The following is an 18,240-nucleotide window of genomic DNA, read 5'->3' on the forward strand; positions in this document are numbered from 1 at the left end:
ATTAGGACGAAAATCATGTTAAATGACTACACGGTTGTTTTTCTCATTTTACCTGAACATGGTTTCATAAAATTACTTTCTTGCCTGTTATACGTCTTTTTCTAATCTCAGTGCTATAAAATTATTTTCGTGTTCACCTTCGTTTGTTATCAAAATATGTTGTTAAATAAACGAACATATATTAAAAGATATAAACTTGGCTTTATAAGACTAGCATATTGAGTGCTGCTGTCCCTAATGGATCTTTCGACTTTTGCCCTAGAATAATATATACAACTACCAAACAATCTTAACATAATCAAAATTCAGTTAAAATTTACTTGGGTTTATTGAAACTGTTTGGCTTCGAGAATTGTTAAAGGAGAAAATTAAATAAAGATTAAACATTGTTAAATCGAAAAGTTTAAAAAGAAGTAAAAATAATACGATCATCCATATAAAGTATTTAAAAAGTAACAATTACATATAAAAAACAAAACTAATCAGACACTTAAACTCTAATAGCAAGAATCAAGAAACTTTAACTTCAACTCCATGGAGCACTGAACTTCACGATGTATGTCATTGATCTTTCTCATGAACTCAAGGTCTCTATCTCCACACTCTATATTACTCGCAATACATAGGTCACGAACGGAAGTAGTTGGCATCGCCCTCAGGTTTCTCGAAACCTGGTCTCTTGTCAGGAGACCAAGTTGTAGTCCGTTAAAACACCTCTTCAACTCTTGAAGAGTAGACCTATCAGCCAAAACTTGCTCTTCGATTTGTTTAATAAAGCGTTGCTTGAAATCGTCAGAATATGACTCCATTCTAATGTATTTATAAGAACTAAAGCAAACAATAACAATTGATCTTTGGGTTTCAGTGAATGAATCTGTGTATGATAAAACAACATTTGAATTGTCAATGGTATTATATAGAATCTGTAACAGGCCAAAGGTCATTTTTAAATGCAATCATTAAATAAAAATTTATATTTAAAAACCATGTATATTTAATGATTTAATGATTTAATGGTAAAACGTGTATAAATTTAAACCTTCAAAAAAGGTTATCATAATTAGGAAATGTCTGTTCATTTACCACATGAAACATTTTACACACTATAAAGGTTCATGATTAGTTTACTTGAAAACATCAACACTTCATTTTTAAAAAACCCTTCACCCTAAAACAAACTGTCCAAAAAACACTAACACTCTTTCTAAATGGCAAGCAAAAGCTTCTACCACTGGTCTGAAACTGCCGATCTTAAAATTGAATTTTTAAGATGGTCACTTGAAGAACAGAGAAAAGATGAAGAACTCAACAAAAAAGTTGCTATGGTGAGTGATAAATATTATAAGCAAACCTGGAGTAGCATTGCACTGCTGGATGAAGTGGTCTGTTCCCCTCCATCAGAGTTTAAAGAAAAAGCAGAAGAGTTTATCACACATCTGCTGAAACAAGATCAAAAGACCTGTGATATGCTTGCTGATCTGCAAATTAAAACAAACAATGAAATTGCATGGAAGAAGGCGAGAGAACGAGATATCTTATTAAGTGTTAATTGTAATGTATAATTTTTAATTTTTACTATTTTTCAAAATCAGAATTTTGTAATACTATTTAATATCGAATGAGTTGTATCGTTTTTCTTTTTATTTGTTTTATTTATACATTTAAGTATGTATTAATCATAATTCATAAATAGTTTTTAATATATGGAACTTTCTCGAGCTCGGGAAGGGTCGAGTCGGTCACAGGAAGAAGGTGACCCGTTAAGAGGAAGTGAGAGTGATATGGAAACAGATCCTTTGTGGGTTGGAAACAAATGGAATAACTCAACTTGTAAAGATGAAACAAAAGTGTACATTTTGACTTTTTGGTCATTTTTTTACTTTAGAGCTGATGTGTTTTGTGCTTTTATCAGATTATTTTAATTGTAGTTACAGCTTAATATATTACCGTTAAATTACTAGCTTTACCCTTTTCAGTTCTTAATTATGTATCTTACGTACGTTTAATAACAGGTACAATCCATTTCTCATGGCTTGCTATGATCCCGACACTGATGACACTGATGAATATCAAAGTGTCTGTCGTGTAATGTCCGGCTTCTCAGATGCGTTCTGTACAGAGGTTTGTTGTTTTTGAATGACATGTTTTAAGAAATAATGTATTAATATAATAAAAAGACTAACTTATTTAAGTAATGTTCTTATTTGTTATTTTGGTATTGAAATACTTGAAGATGAGAAATTGTTAAATCTCTTGATGTTGAAGATGGTTATCTCCCGTCAAAGCGTTCGGATTCTTGGTTAAATGTTTGTTTGCTTTATGAGTCGGTGTTAAATTATTTTTAATACTCAATTGGTATAATATCATTTGCAGGTTAAGTGAAATTATGTCGAAGGTTTAAATGATTTATTGGGCTTGGTTCCTATTGGTGCTTGGTACGGGAATGGAAGGAATGCTGGATGGTAACAACTTAATATAGTACCATTAAATTAATAGCTTTACCCTTTTCAGTTCTTTATTATGTATGTTATGTACGTTTAATAACAGGTACAGTCCATTTCTCATGGCTTGCTATGATCCCGACACTGATGAATATCAAAGTGTCTGTCGTGTAATGTCCGGCTTCAGGAAGGTGAAGATGGCTTCTGGTGGTCAAGATTTGATATGGCCTCTTTCTCTGTCTCCACTCTCAAAACCCTAGCTCCGCACCATATTCTTAAAAAATGAGGGTGGGATGCGACATAGATGATGAGAATCCGAGTCTAGATTCGACTTGCTAGGTTTGTATTCATCTTTTAATCGTTATATATGTTTTTAGGGTTCTTACGTGTGCTTTTAATTTAGCGAGTTTATTCATATTAGAAGAAATAATGAAGAAATTGTTCTTGATTGATTTTTGGGAGCCGAAATTCAGTGTCAATTTAGGGTTAGTTATTGTGTAAAATCAACTTTGTTCATCGATCAATCATTTTGTTTTGAAATTAGTTGAAATAAGGGATTGTTTATGTGATAAACCAATGTGTGTGTAGAATATTTTGTGCAGTTGCGTGTTTCAAAAGCGAAGATGAAGGAGCGGAGGTGAAAGAGAACACAAACAAAATTTTAGCCGTCTTTTTTGCTGAATTTGGTATCACAAGTGATGCAGCATTGAAGGTCGGTATGTTCGAGTTGGGTCGCGTCGGGTCATTTGTTTATTAAACGTATCCCGTGTGGGAATTGAGTTTGGTTAGGATGATAAGTAGTGGAGTTCTGTTTTTCTTTAATTTGTTGATCACTCAAATGAAGCTGCTTAAATTTTTCGCATTTTTATGTCATTGAATGACACTATTTACTTAAGTTGTTATTGTTAACATCTATGAAGACATTTTTTAATTTATTATTGTATTAACAATTAATCAATGTTGTGTAAAAGTTTAATGAAATAATATGTTACATTTTAACGAAAAAAACATGTTTATTAACTAATAAAAATAAACAATGTGGGAAGCATTCCCGGGTGATAACATGTTAGTTATTTTTTATCATTTTATTTAAGTATTTATTGCTTATAAATAATAAGTGACATGTATAACTTTCTTGAGCCCGGGAAGCATTCCCGGGTAATAACCTAGTAATATTAATATATATAAATGACATTAAATGCACTAACTATTGAAACGGTGAAAAAGTAAAATTTTTATTTCAAGTGTAAGGGTAGAAGGATATTGAAACGGCAGCAAGTTGGTGGCAGTTATTTCTGTCGTTTTGATCGGTCGCAACTAGGGGTGTAAACGAGCTGAGCTGAGCCCGAGCCTGACTAGGCTCGAGCCCGGCTCGTTATGTTTTTATGAAGCTCGAGCTCGAGCTTAGCTCAGTTCGAGCCTACTTCTCTGAGCTCGAGCTCGGCTCGCGAGTAAAACCCAAAACTCGAGCTATTTCGAGAACAACCTCAAATGAGCTAGAAACTCGGCTCGAGCTTGTTTCAATAGCGATTAAGCGAGCCAAAGCTCGGCTTGAGCTCGGCTCACCAATGTTATCATCATCATTATTATATTATATATAAAAAAACTAAAATTTTGCTTAGGCTCGTTTGGGCTCGCGAGCCTAAACGAGCTTTGTATTTCAGGCTCGAGCTCGGGCTCGATAACTAAATGAGCTCTATTTCAGGCTCGAGCTCGGGCTCGTTAAGGCTCGACTCGTTCGAGCTTTTAACCAAAACTTAAGGCTAGTTGAGTGAAATACGACATGAGCCGATCACGAGTAGCTCTCGAGCCTCTGGGTTTGTCTACCCCCTAGTCGCAACCTTTGAGAACTCAAGTCACAGCCTTTTAAAACTTAAGATGGCCTTCTTTAATCAAATTTTTAATCTTTGAATCAATGCGTCTTTTAAACAAACTAAATACTTTTTTTTCGAAAAAGAATGGGTGACAACACTTCTTCCAAACCATTGTGTCTTAAGTTGTTTTAAAAAAGAATAAGTGGTAACCCTTCATCTAAACCATTGTGATGTAATCAACCCACCTCTTCATAAGGTGGTTGCTTATTTTGTTTTTTTATAAAAAAATTCGATTCAGTTAGCAACGTTTAGGACTGTTCAAATTGCTCGGTGCTCGACGCTCGTTCGATGCTCGCTCGAAAAATGCTCGGAATTTGCTCGTTCGATTCAGCTCGATTGAAAAAATGCTCGGTTCGGATCGGTTCGGTTTGTAAACGAACCGAGCACGAGCAAAGGTCCGCTCAGTTCGCTTCGGCTCGATTGGCTTGATTTATTTTTTAATATATATATATATATATATATATATATATATATATATATATATATATATATGGGAAGGATCCACTAAAAAGTGGATTTTGTCTAAGTAGCCTAAGAAGGATTGTGATAATGACATGTGACACTCCTAATAAGTAGGAATGAAAAAATAATGTCGTATAAAAAAGTTATGAACGTTAAAAAAACGAAGGTGGAATATGCATGTGCCTTGCATGTGGGGAGAGAAAGTCAATAAATAGGATTTTCCCAAGATACCTTGCACTTCTCCTTTCTCCTACACTTTCATCTTAACCATTGATTTGAAAAATGAATGGTTAAGATTCCTTCTCATTCTACTTAGGCAAAATAAACTTTTTATTTGATCTTACCCCTATATATATATATATAGGCTAATGCTAGACAAAAAACCCTAAAAATTTAAAAAAAAACTCTAGAAAACTCAACCTCCCGACATTTTTTTTTTGAAAAAGATAACACATGTAATATACATATTTTTAAGAGTTTTGGGCAAACAAAAAAAAATAGCGCCGAAGGATATTTAAAAAAAATAAACAAATTTCTACAACTTTCGTGACTAACATGTGTTAGACAAAAAATGCTGAAACTTGTTTATTTTTTTTAAAAACATTCCTTAGGCGCTTTTTTGTTTTTTTAGCCCAAAACACTTAAAAACATGTATATTACATGTGTTATTTTTTTTCAAAAAAAAAAAAATGTCGGGAGGTTGGGTTTTCTAGGGTTTTTTAAAATTTTTAGGGTTTTCTATATAGCCCTACCCTATATATATATATATATATATATATAGGATAAAGATCCGTTAGGAACCACCCTTTATTGCGAGAACCGCGAGAACCAAGATTCCTTCTCATTCCTTATTTCTATCCCCCGTTCACGACAGTCTTTCACAATCTAGGGTTTCATCAGAGATCTTGCATCCATCGACTACGGTGATCTTACAGCGGCGACTGATATCCAAAGAATAGCATAATCTTCAATTGAGTTTTACTGTTTCTATCTTTCACCAGTCCTCACACCATTCTTCAATCGGTTTTGGATTTATATGATACCATTCAAACGTAGGAATACCTAATTTTCATCTGATTTTGGATTCTGCTTCGATTTTCTTCATTATTCACTGATTTGTTCGATTTTCTTCATAATCTGCAGGTTTTAGTTTTCGAATCCAATTCAGATGTTTATGCTATGATTTCAATTTATGATTTGCCCTTGGTTCGAATCTCGTTTTGAAAGATTATTTGGTTGTTCTGGAATCGAAACAAGTTGCAATGACAGGACGATGGCTGCTGTAAGTAATTCAATTTTACGTATAGCATACTCCAGCAAGTTTTATTCTATTCGAATCCTAAATAAATCAGGCATTCTTGTTTGGTGTTTGGTAGTAGTTGCAGGTCAGAAGTGATGGTGAATTTTTAGCCAATTGGTATCTTCTCAGGTAAAAGGTTTATATATAAATCTTTAGTTTGTCAATAGATGGTATTTTATATCCATTTTATGTAAATTGTGACTCGTTCAATGATATACTCCTTTGCAGCATGTTCACAATTGTTTTATGATGTAAAATATGATTACTCAATATTATATGCACATGTGCATTGTGTCAATTGCATCATGTTTTATGTTGTACATTATGGTTACTCAATATTATATACACATATATTATATGTACATGTGCATTGTGTCAATTGCATCATGTTTTATGTTGTACATTATGGTTACTCAATATTATATGCACATATATTATCTCCACTTTGGGGTTTCGGTAGTTCACCAGCACCAGTTCATGGTCTTCTCACTCGGCCGAGAGGCGGTTCACGGTGGCGGAGAGCCGTGCACGGTGGTTTTCATGGCATATAGATAGTCGTGTTCATGTACTTCATGGCGGTTGCAGTCGGCACGATGTTTACAGTTGCATATGGCGTCTTCGTGTCGATCCTCGTATATCCGATGAACCTCCTCATATATTGTCTGAATATCATCATCATACAACATCTGATGCCGACTTTGGTGGTCCATCTGTTGTCAATCCCGTTGATAGTCACAGAATTATGTCTAAAACTGTTGAAAGTCGACATACCCTTCATAGGTTTGAAATTCAGACTCTTGACTCTATGTCTACATCACTTTGACAACACATACAAATACAGATCATCAAGAGTTACAATTCATTCGATTTGTGACTAAAGGTATTATGTTGACTGTAAACGATGTTTATACTTTTGTAAATGATATTGTATTAAATGATGTGCACATGTGCATTATATTGACTGTAAATGATGTTGTATTAAATTATATGCACATATGCATCATGTTGATTGTAAATGATATTGTATTAACTTATATGCACATGTGCATTATGTTGAAAATTATACCATGTCGTTGATGTATGGATTCTGTTTATGTATGGATTCTGAACAGGTGCCTTATGGATGACTATCCAATTATGTACAGAATGGCATTAAACAAAGGGTCTTGGGTGGCGGACAACTACAAAAAAAATGGAAGAACAAGCCGACAACCGGGGAGGCATGGTGGAGTTTATGCATCTTATGGCGTGCTGAGAAACACCAGAGTGAAGACGGGTCAATATGGGTGGGGTTGGCACTGATGTTGATGTTGAATTCCCTACTCTAAATAGAACGTTTAATCGCTAGGAGGACATATTGTGATGATGTACAACACTTATGATACAAAAACTGGATTTTCCACACGCAACTACTTATATATTGATTGTCACTTGTTTTTTTTTTTACATTCATTGTTTATACTTATTGTTTATCTACTTAACGGTGTAATATTCATTGTTTTATTCATGTCCATTTAATATAAATTACCAATATGTCCACTGTTTCAACACATGCACATGTGCATTACCCAACGCGTGCATTTTCAACATTGAAACCGTAGCATCTAAACTTGTTGATTTACTGTTTCTAATGTCATTATGTTTTAAGTGCATGTACTCCATTTTCAATCCACCTATTATACATTGCAACGTATACATTATACACATGTGCATTGCCACCATATACTATGTCAAACAACATTAAACATTACTACCTTTACGTTATGCACATGTGCATTGCCAACATTATTTATGCCACACATTATATCACATCAATATGTGCCTGGGCATTTCCAACATATATTATAACATACACCATACAAGATTGTAAACTACATATCCTAAGTATTATTATTCTAAATAATGCATATGTGCATATGACATATCACTTAAACATAACCTATACAAGTTCATTTCCATCTACATTACCATCCGTGGATATATTACTAACATGTTTACCAATTTCAAATTATGCACATGTGCATACAAAAACCTCCTTACCATACCAAATGTATAAAGATATTACCAATATGTATACATTTTCAAATTACACACTTTGACTCTTTTTGTTCCACCTACTTTTCAGTGTGATAATATTGGAGTCACATTTCATCTACGAAATATCATGTCATTGATTTCAACTTTATTCAAGATATAGGTTCAACAATAATTTGTGGGTTTCTATTGGACCACGTATGTAACCAAAACCTAGTTACAATGTTTGGCAAAACTGTCGGTTGTAACAAAGATTAATTACAATATCAGATTATGATTCAAGTCATGTAAGTGCAGATATGACTGCATCAGTAACCTCTTGTGTTGTGATACTTCCACCAAGATCTTTTGTTCGGTATTTACCCTCGTATATAATGCGTTTCACTGCAGTTTATAAACGATTTGCATAATTAGGAAGCTGAATATGTCTCATCATCGTGGCTGATGAAAGAAGCAGAGCCACTGGGTTTGCTCTCTTTTTCTCAACCATTGATGGTTTCCCAACCTTCCCGGCTGATGCACCTTGTTCAAAGATCGCGTACTCCATGCCAACGTTACCTGTAAGTATGATTGAAAAAACTTTATTACTACAAAATCATCGTTACAAAAAAGGTTTAGGGATTTAAATATATGGTTTTTGACTATGTACCTCCTGGCATGACCCCTGTACCGCCAGCAATACCAGCAGCAACGTTTGCAACTAGGTTTCCATACAGGTTAGGTGTCACCTGCAACATTTAATCAGTTAACACCCAATTGGAAAAAGAATAATCTCCTGTGTGCGTTTTAAAACTAGAACTTGTGTACAACTTAAGCATTTACAGAAATAATAAGTAGTGTCATTATTAATGTAACAATGTATGTATTTTCCTATATTTATATCTGCATATTTACTTGTCCTTTGTATGTCTTTTCCTATATCTACATCTGCATATGGTATAATATATGGGTTTAAATGAATGACAACATCATTTAACATAAAAACTAAAAAATAATGCACATGTGCATCTCTACCCAATTGAAACATTAAATATTAAGCAACCTATTCTAACTTTTTGTTTCAATATTTAGTCCGTCCTCGTCCTCCGTAGCATCTCACATTCTTTTTGATCCTTACTCCCTTTATTTTATAATAAATGGAACCTTTTTTCGTTTTTTCCATCGTTGATCTACAATAATAAAAAAATCATATAATTTACCAAACCTACAAACCTACCGCATTTTTGCATTCCACACAACGATGCACATGTGCAAAGAAAACAAAACATGTTATAAAATGTTCATACATACTAATGCACACCTACATTTATAAACTTAATGTGTTTACACAACTTATAATATTAACAAAAAAAAGTAATACAATGTTGCACATGTGCATAAACTCAGATTTAATTACTAAAAATTATAATAATACTAAATAATCAACTTCTAACCTTTTTGTTTAACATTCACATATTCGTCTTCCTTTGCGTCCGATGCGTTCGGCATTCTTAATGACCCTTCATCCCTTGACTTCAATACAAATGTTACTTTTTTTATTTTTTTTCCATTGATGATCTACAATGAACACGTGTATAAAAGTTAAATACCTTACTAACCTATTATGACAAATTATGCACATGTGCATATTAACATATTTTGTCAAGCTATGCACATGTGCATATCTATATATCGCATAACACTACCTTATTAACATAATCTAACATTAAATACAAATGTGCATAACTATACATCATACCAAAATACAACTAAATACCTTATTTAATGTCATATGCATCAACATTAACTACCTTATTCACATGTTATTGCACACTATGCACATGTGCATATTGACTTATTATTACAATCTATGCACATGTGCATAACCACATATTACACAAGAATTACCTTAATAGCCAATTCTGCTAAACCTATGATGTCAAAATATGCACATGTGCATAGCTATATATCACACAATACAAAACGAAGCTTGAATCGACAAATTATCTATCATATAACAATATAAACGAATTGTATAAACTTGCAAAGGGTGTCTCGATTAATATGACAATATCTATATTACCAATCCGTCAACGATTTCATTGGCGGCGGCGATTTTGACGGCGATTAATTCCGGCGATACCGTCTTAGTGACACACTCATTGAATCATCTATTCTTATAATCACTGGACGAATTTTGGGAACTAACCTCGATTATATGACGAAATATGAAATATCTGCTGGTAAAATCGCAAATCTGAGATAGAATCTCAATCCAGATGCTTTAATATGGTGAACTGATGATGGTGAAATGATGATGTATTCCAGACGATGATGAAATCGATTGTAATTGACGAATTCTTGATAGATTCAGGTTGTTGAGATACTTGGATGTAATCAGAGTTTGGAGAGTGGACGTGAAGATTGTATTAAATATAATTTAAGTTTTCTTTGAAGTCCGATAATAAATGGAAGCAGGTAAGCGGGTTTTTTAAAGTTGTTTGGTATTTACAAAATTGCCCCATGTTAACATTGGTTCTCGCGGTTCTCGCAATAAGGGTGGTTCTCGCATGAACCTTACCCTATATATATATATATATATATATATATATATATATATATATATATATATATATATATATATATATATATATATATATAGTAGGAGTTGGGTGGAAAGTCAATTTTTCCTAGAAAGTCTAGGAAGGAATAAGAATTGGATTTGTGTCATTGAGGGATTTTAAGTAGAAGGGCTATCATGTAATTTCGCATTTTAATTTTATTTTTGGAATGTATCTTCATTAACTAAATTCCATGATTTTCGGAATTTTTATTATTTTCGAATTCAAATCCGGAAGTCAATGTGTTTATCTGAAAACTATCAGCATGTTCTTAGTGATGTGTGTTACCAGTCAGAGAGGTTGAAGTCAGTGTGTTTTAACACTCTGAAGTGAATATATAATCAGGTTGTGTTTTAACAGTTCTTTTGCATTTTAACAATCTGAATGTGTTTTATGTTATTGTCTATGTCATATTACATCGCATATTCCATTGTTCAGAAGATTACTGGAATTTATCAGCATGTTCTTGGTGCTGTGTTTTAACAGTTTACAGGGCTAAAGTCAATTTTTTTTATAGATCCCACAATATAAAGATGGTAAAACACAGGGTATGAATCTGATTGTTGTTAAAAACAACTGTATGAATCTGAATGCTAAAACACAACTGTATGAATCTGAATGCTAAAACACAAGTGTATGAATCTGCTTGTTAAAACATAACTGTATGAATCTGTTTGCTGTTAAAACACAACTGTATGAATCTGAATGCTAAAACACAACTGTATGAATCTACTTGCTGTTAAAACACATATGTTTGAATCTGGATGCTAAAACACAACTGTATGAATCTGAATGCTAAAACACAACTGTATGAATCTGCTTGCCGTTAAAACACATCTGTATGAATCTGCTTGCTGTTAAAACACAACTGTATGAATCTGTTTGCTGTTAAAACACATTTGTATGAATCTGTATGCTAAAACACAACTGTATGAATCTGCTTGCTGTTAAAACACATCTGTATGAATCTGGATGCTAAACCACAACTGTATGAATCTGCTTGCTGCTAAAACACAACTGTATTAATTTGCTTGTTGTTAAAACACATCGTCAAGAAAACAGAGATGATAAGAACAATATTTGAATGGTGATAATGAACTCGGAGATGGTGGAGATGGAGAAGTGTTTTAATTTGATCCGGTGCTCTTTATCGTTTCTAAAGTTATCTTCTTCCATGATTGTAGTTATTTTTGGTAGGGATTGGGGTTTCCAAGATGGGTTTGGAGAGAGAGAGAGAGAGAGAGAGAGGGAAAATCGCTTGAAATTAGGAACTGGGCGGTTATCTAATTGATTTAAAACACGGTCATTGACAAAATTACCCCTACTCATTTAAAACAATTAATTAATTAAACTCAAATATTACAAGATTGCCATTCATTTAATCTCAACCCTTAAACACACCAATCAGATGGACCAGATCGCTTCCTAGACTTTCTAGGAAAAACACACTTTCCGTGCGAACCCTACTCTATATATATATATATATATATATATATATATATATATATAGAGAGAGAGAGAGGCGGGAGGTTCATTTGAGAAGAAATTTAATATGAGAAGAAAAAGAAGAAAGGACATATTAGTAAAATATTATTTCATTTATAACTCATATCATTAATTTTTAACTCTTTAATTAATTAGTCAACTAATCATTAATTATCCTACATATAATCTACAAAACCTACACATATCAAACTTTTCCTACATATACCCTACACATTATACAATTTTATCCTACACAGTCGAAATTTATCATACACCTCGAAATATATCCTACACAACTCATAATTTATCCTACACAACTAGTAATTTATTCTACAATTTAAATTAAGTTGTTTTTTTAATTTGAAAAAAGTATATATTTTGAAAAGGAGTTACAAATTTGATTTAGTTAGTTATTAAAGGGGAAGAATACAAATTAATGATTTTTGTAAGTTTACCAATATACCCTTATATTAAAATTAAATGCAAATATTAAATGAAGTAAAATGAAGCATTCTTATTGATTGAAACTTCTTCTTTTTTCTTCTTACAAAAAAAATTCTTCTCATTTGAACCCTCCACTATATATATATATAAATATATATATATATATATATATATATGTATGTGATGTGTGTAAAATGCAACATATAAATTACATCAAATGAGGCATAAAACCGACCATTTTTAAGTACTAATGTTGGAAAAAGAGTGCTTTTGTCTTCCTTTTGTATTTTCAGGATTAAATGAGCTCAAATTAACAAAAGAAGCAAAAAGACAGCTAAATCTAACATAAATACAAGAAAAGGAACATAAGTGGATTGCCCGACCCCTCGACAGCATCCTCCCAAGCAAAACAGAGAAGGCAGAAGACTGAACACGCCCCGTGCTCAGCCAGCACGGGGCCGTGCCCAAGAAGAAGCAGATAAGACAAACCTATAGAAGCTTCTATTGCCCACCACGGGGCCGTGCCCAGTGAACACGGGGGTGTGGCGAAAGTACTGCAGGCGCATTAATTGTAATTGCGAATTACAATTAATGAGGAGAGAGATTGTCAGACAGGCACGGGGCCGTGTCCAGCGGACACGGGGCCGTGCCCAGGCTTCTGTTAAGCCTATAAATAGGAGTGCTTGGTTTCATTGCAACTCATCCCTTGGCACACCACCTCTCTCACACTTCATCCACCACCCACCACCATCACAACACCATCATCCACCACCATCATCCATTGTCCATCATAGAGTGTGTGAGTCGTCTTGGGATCCAAGATTGATCGTAAGAGTTCTTGACAATCAAGGTCATGTTTGCCTAAGTCTCTTACATCACTTGGTGAAGACAAGTGTTTAGTATAATACTTTTTATTTTTAATCTTTTGCACTTTTTATTTGGTTTTGTATTAATGACTTTAATAACTAGTTGCTTATGTTGAAGGTGACTTTTCCTTATCGTTTGTCTGTGGTGTCTTGGCATTATTTTACTGTCTATATAAAATAAAAGATTTTCACCATTCATATCTCCACGGTCTATATGGAGGTATGTTGGCTACCTGGTCGGGGGTTAAGGGAACGGTTTAGTAAGGGTCTTGCCCTTGTTCAGCGTTTAGAGGTCCTGCAAGGGACCTGGGTCAAATTTAGTAGGGTCTCCTTCAATACCCAAAGGTATTGGATGGCGGGGATCCAAACTCTTTGAACCCCTCATAAGTTAACTACTATTAATACTATAACCCAGCTATTTAGGACTGTATCCCTGCTGACTCAGACTACTTAGTCGACGGTAACGTCACCTCCAAAAGAGGGGCCTACCATAATTTGCATTAATAACTTAATTCATTATCTTTCAATAATCCGACCCTTTAGGATTGTATCCTTGCTGACTCAAACTACTGGGTTGAGGGTAACGTCGCCTTCAAAAGAGGGGCCTACTACAATAACTAAGATAATCTCTTAAACAAGTGCAAAAGTGCGAAAATAATCAAAGGTTATACTAATACACGAGTCGGATCCAAGTGATTCATCTTGTCTATCTGTTTTTTATTTTTATTTTATTTTTCAGCATTTAGTTAGTTTTATTTTCTTAGTTTAAAAATCTTTTCTAACATTTTGATTTGGTTAGACGTTGAGGATAAACCGGTACTAAAAGCTCTTGTGTCCTTGGACGACCTCGGTATCTTACCAACACTATACTACGTCCACGATGGGTGCACTTGCCCATATGTGTGTTTAGTGTTAGTAAATATCGTGTTTTATAAATTTAAAACTTGGCTAAAAGTGTAAAAAGGGCTTAAAATATACATCTAAAACATATACACACTAGCACGCATCAAGTTTTTGGCGCCGTTGCCGGGGACACAAGGATTTTAAGAAAGCTTAAAATCGACGGCCTAATCAGTTTTTCAAAACCTTTTTAAAACGCGCGCACATTTTTCTGCATTTTAGTTTAGTTTGCATTTACAGTAGCCTGAACACGGGGCCGTGCTCACTGAACACGCCCCCGTGCTGCATATTTTTAGTTAGATACCCAGATACAAAGTCTGAACACAGGGCCGTGTCCACCGAACACGCCCCCGTGCTCAACAAGACCAGTAACTTTAATTAAAACGCCCAGATACAAATCCTATACACGGGGCCGTGTCCACTGAACACGGGGCCGTGTCCAGCTTCTGTTTCTGTCTTTATTTTTGTTTTCTGGTCCCGAGACTCAGTTGTGGTCTGTTGAGTGATTCTTATGGATCAATACTCAGGAGGTTACAACCACACCTATGAGGAGGATGATTATATGAGAGACTATTGCACTAATTGTGGTAACCCGCACTCGGTACAATATTGTAACTTGTTTCAACCGTCCACTTCATACAACCACTATGAGGAACCCAGGTACGAGCCATCAACTTCATACACATCCTATGAAGACCAAAGGTATGAACCTCCTTCCTCATACTCGTATTTTGATGAACCAAGGTATGAGCCTTCATACTTTCACTTTGAGGACTCAAGATATAAGCCAACACCTTCATACTCTTATTATGAGGAACCATGGCGTGAACAACCCACCTCATATGAGTACTATGAAGAACAAAGTTTCGACCCTTATCCATCATATACTTATCATGAAGAACCATGGTATGAACCATCTACTTCATATGAGTACTATGATGAGCCAAGGATCGAACAACCGGATTCAAGCTTTGAGGATCCCGATCCTTACTCTATCGCCGACATAGCCGATAGGATAATAGAAAAACTCAAATTTATCGAAAGATGCATAAAAGAATCTCGCGCAAGGGAAGAGGAGTCCCGCGCAAGAGAAGAATTAAAAAAGGAAGAAACGATAATTGAGGAATTAAAAATGGAAGAACAAATAAGTGAAAGACCGACTCATGAGCTAAACAACGAAAAAGGTGAGGTTGATAATGATAAAATTCGAGAAGAGTCTAATTTAGAAGAAATTAATCTCTTGTCACCTTCTTTTGAAAATCATTATTTAGTTACCCCTCATGCTAAGTTTTTAAAAGAGCTAAACACTAATACTAAAATTGAAGAAATGGTAACTGTTAAGTTAACTAATGATCAAACTTCACTAATAAAAGAAGATCCTTTTGAAATTAACATTACACCGGTTCCATGTTTCTTTCAAAATTCATTTATTAGTAATGTCACCATCGATAAAGATCTTTATGTTAACATAATGCCTAACTACATTTTTGAAAAGCTAAGCATTAGTGATTTTGCTCCACTTCAAATACCCATTTTTCTATCCAATCGAAAGGTAATAAAATCAATCGGTGTAGTTGAGGATGTCTTGGTTCAAACAAATCAAATGGTTATTCTAACCGACTTTGTCATCCTCGATGACGCTCCTCTAGTCTTGGGAAAACCTTTTGTAAAAACTCATGAAGCTTTGAAAAACCGGAAATTTAACAATCTACCTCTTCAATCAGGGGCATTCAAAAGGAACATAGATCTTGAGCGTTCAATGAAATATCCTTTTGGCAATAATGACCCCCTAATTGAAGATGAAGATGAGCCACCCGATACAACTGAAGAAGATGACCACTTTGTTGAAGAAGAGGTCGCCATAGAACAAACCTTTAAGGTTCTTGATCTAGATGAGCCACAGAATAAGGTGTCTCCTAAAGACCCACCCATTGAGCTCAAAGAACTTCCTAAGGGTTTGGAATATGCTTTTCTAGACAAAGATGGTAATTTACCTGTAATTATTTCGTCTAAATTAAGTAGCGTAGAAAAAGAAAAATTAGTTAATCTTCTTAAAAAACACAAAAATGCGATCGCTTGGAAGCTTGTAGATATTAAAGGAATAAATCCTTCCATGTGCACGCACAAAATTCTAATGAATGATGACTACAAAACAGTAATACAACCACAACGAAGAATAAATCCCAATGTGCAAGAAGTGGTTAAAAATGAGGTCGTCAAGCTACTTGACGCCGGACTAATCTATCCTATCTCTGATAGTCCATGGGTAAGTCCCATCCAAGTAGTCCCAAAGAAAGGAGGTATGACGGTAATAACTAATGAAAAAAATGAATTAATACCGACAAGAACCGTCACAGGATGGAGAGTTTGTATAGACTATAAACGATTAAATGAAGCAACAAGGAAAGACCACTTTCCTTTACCCTTCATTGATCAAATGTTAGAACGACTATCCGGTCATAAATTTTACTGTTTCTTGGATGGTTTTTCAGGTTACTTTCAAATTCCAATAGCACCTGAAGACCAAGAAAAGACAACTTTCACATGCCACTACGGAACTTTCGCCTATCGACGCATGCCATTCGGTCATTGTAATGCACCAGCAACATTCCAATGTTGTATGGTGGCCATTTTCCATGACATGATAGAAAAGACAATGGAAGTCTTCATGGACGACTTTTCTATCTTTGGAGATTCATATGACCAATGCCTCGATAACCTTGAATGAATGCTATCCCGATGTGAGGAAACCAACCTCGCCCTTAACTGGGAAAAATGTCATTTCATGGTAACAGAGGGAATAGTACTCGGTCACAAAATCTCAAGCAAAGGAATGGAAGTTGATCGATCAAAAATAGAAACTATTTCTCGATTACCTCCACCATCCTCCGTTAGAGCAATCAGAAGTTTCCTAGGGCATGCCAGATTTTATAGAAGGTTTATCAAGGACTTTTCAAAAATTTCAAGACCTCTAACAAAATTACTTGAAAAAGATGCACCTTTCATCTTTGACAAGGAATGCAATCAAGCATTTCTAACCCTCAAGGAAATGTTAGTCAATGCACCTATCATGATAGCCCCTGATTGGAAATTTCCTTTCGAAATCATGTGTGATGCAAGTGACTTTGCTGTTGGAGCAGTCTTGGGACAAAGAAAAGAAAAGCATTTCCACCAATTTATTATGCTAGTAAAACACTTAACGATGCACAAGAAAATTACACAACTACTGAAAAAGAGTTACTAGCTGTGATATTTGCTTTTGATAAATTTCGTTCTTACCTTGTTCTTTTATAAAATTGTAGTCTATACAGATCATGCAGCTATCCGATACCTCTTCAAGAAACAAGACGCAAAACCCCGTTTGATCAGATGGATTCTACTCCTTCAAGAATTCGACATTGAAATCAAAGACAAAAGAGGAGCAGAAAACACTGCTGCAGATCATCTTTCACGCCTAGAAGACCCAGCTTTAGAGGCAACCAGGAACGAGCAGATCAAAGAAAAATTTCCCACAGAGTCCTTGGAAATGGTGGAAAGCAGACAAGAACTATGGTATGCCGACTATGCTAATTACTTAGCTAGCGGTATAGTCACCAAAGGATGGCCACATCATCAAAGAAATAAATTCTTTGCCGATGTAAAGCATTACTTTTGGGAAGACCCTTATCTTTTCAAAATGTGTGCCGACCAACTCATCCGAAGGTGTGTCCATGGTAGCGAAGCGCGAAGAATTCTCCGCCACTGTCATGAAGGTCCATACGGAGGACATCATGGTGCCGCTAGTACCGCATGAAAGGTATTTGATTCAGGATTTTATTGGCCCGCCATTTACAA

At 34.8% G+C, this 18,240-nt stretch overlaps 1 long non-coding RNA gene across 1 annotated transcript; it reads left to right on the top strand.

Moving 5' to 3' along the window:
• Positions 1-2,040: 2,040 nt before the first annotated feature.
• On the top strand, positions 2,041-2,714 carry LOC110922352. The gene is made up of 3 exons (XR_002583088.2): positions 2,041-2,121; positions 2,374-2,462; positions 2,548-2,714. It is a non-coding gene; the product is annotated as an uncharacterized LOC110922352 (long non-coding RNA).
• The last annotated feature ends 15,526 nt before the right edge of the window (positions 2,715-18,240 follow it).

The sequence above is a fragment of the Helianthus annuus genome, chromosome 17 (assembly GCF_002127325.2).
Source record: "Helianthus annuus cultivar XRQ/B chromosome 17, HanXRQr2.0-SUNRISE, whole genome shotgun sequence".
In the NCBI taxonomy this organism is placed as follows: domain Eukaryota; kingdom Viridiplantae; phylum Streptophyta; class Magnoliopsida; order Asterales; family Asteraceae; genus Helianthus; species Helianthus annuus.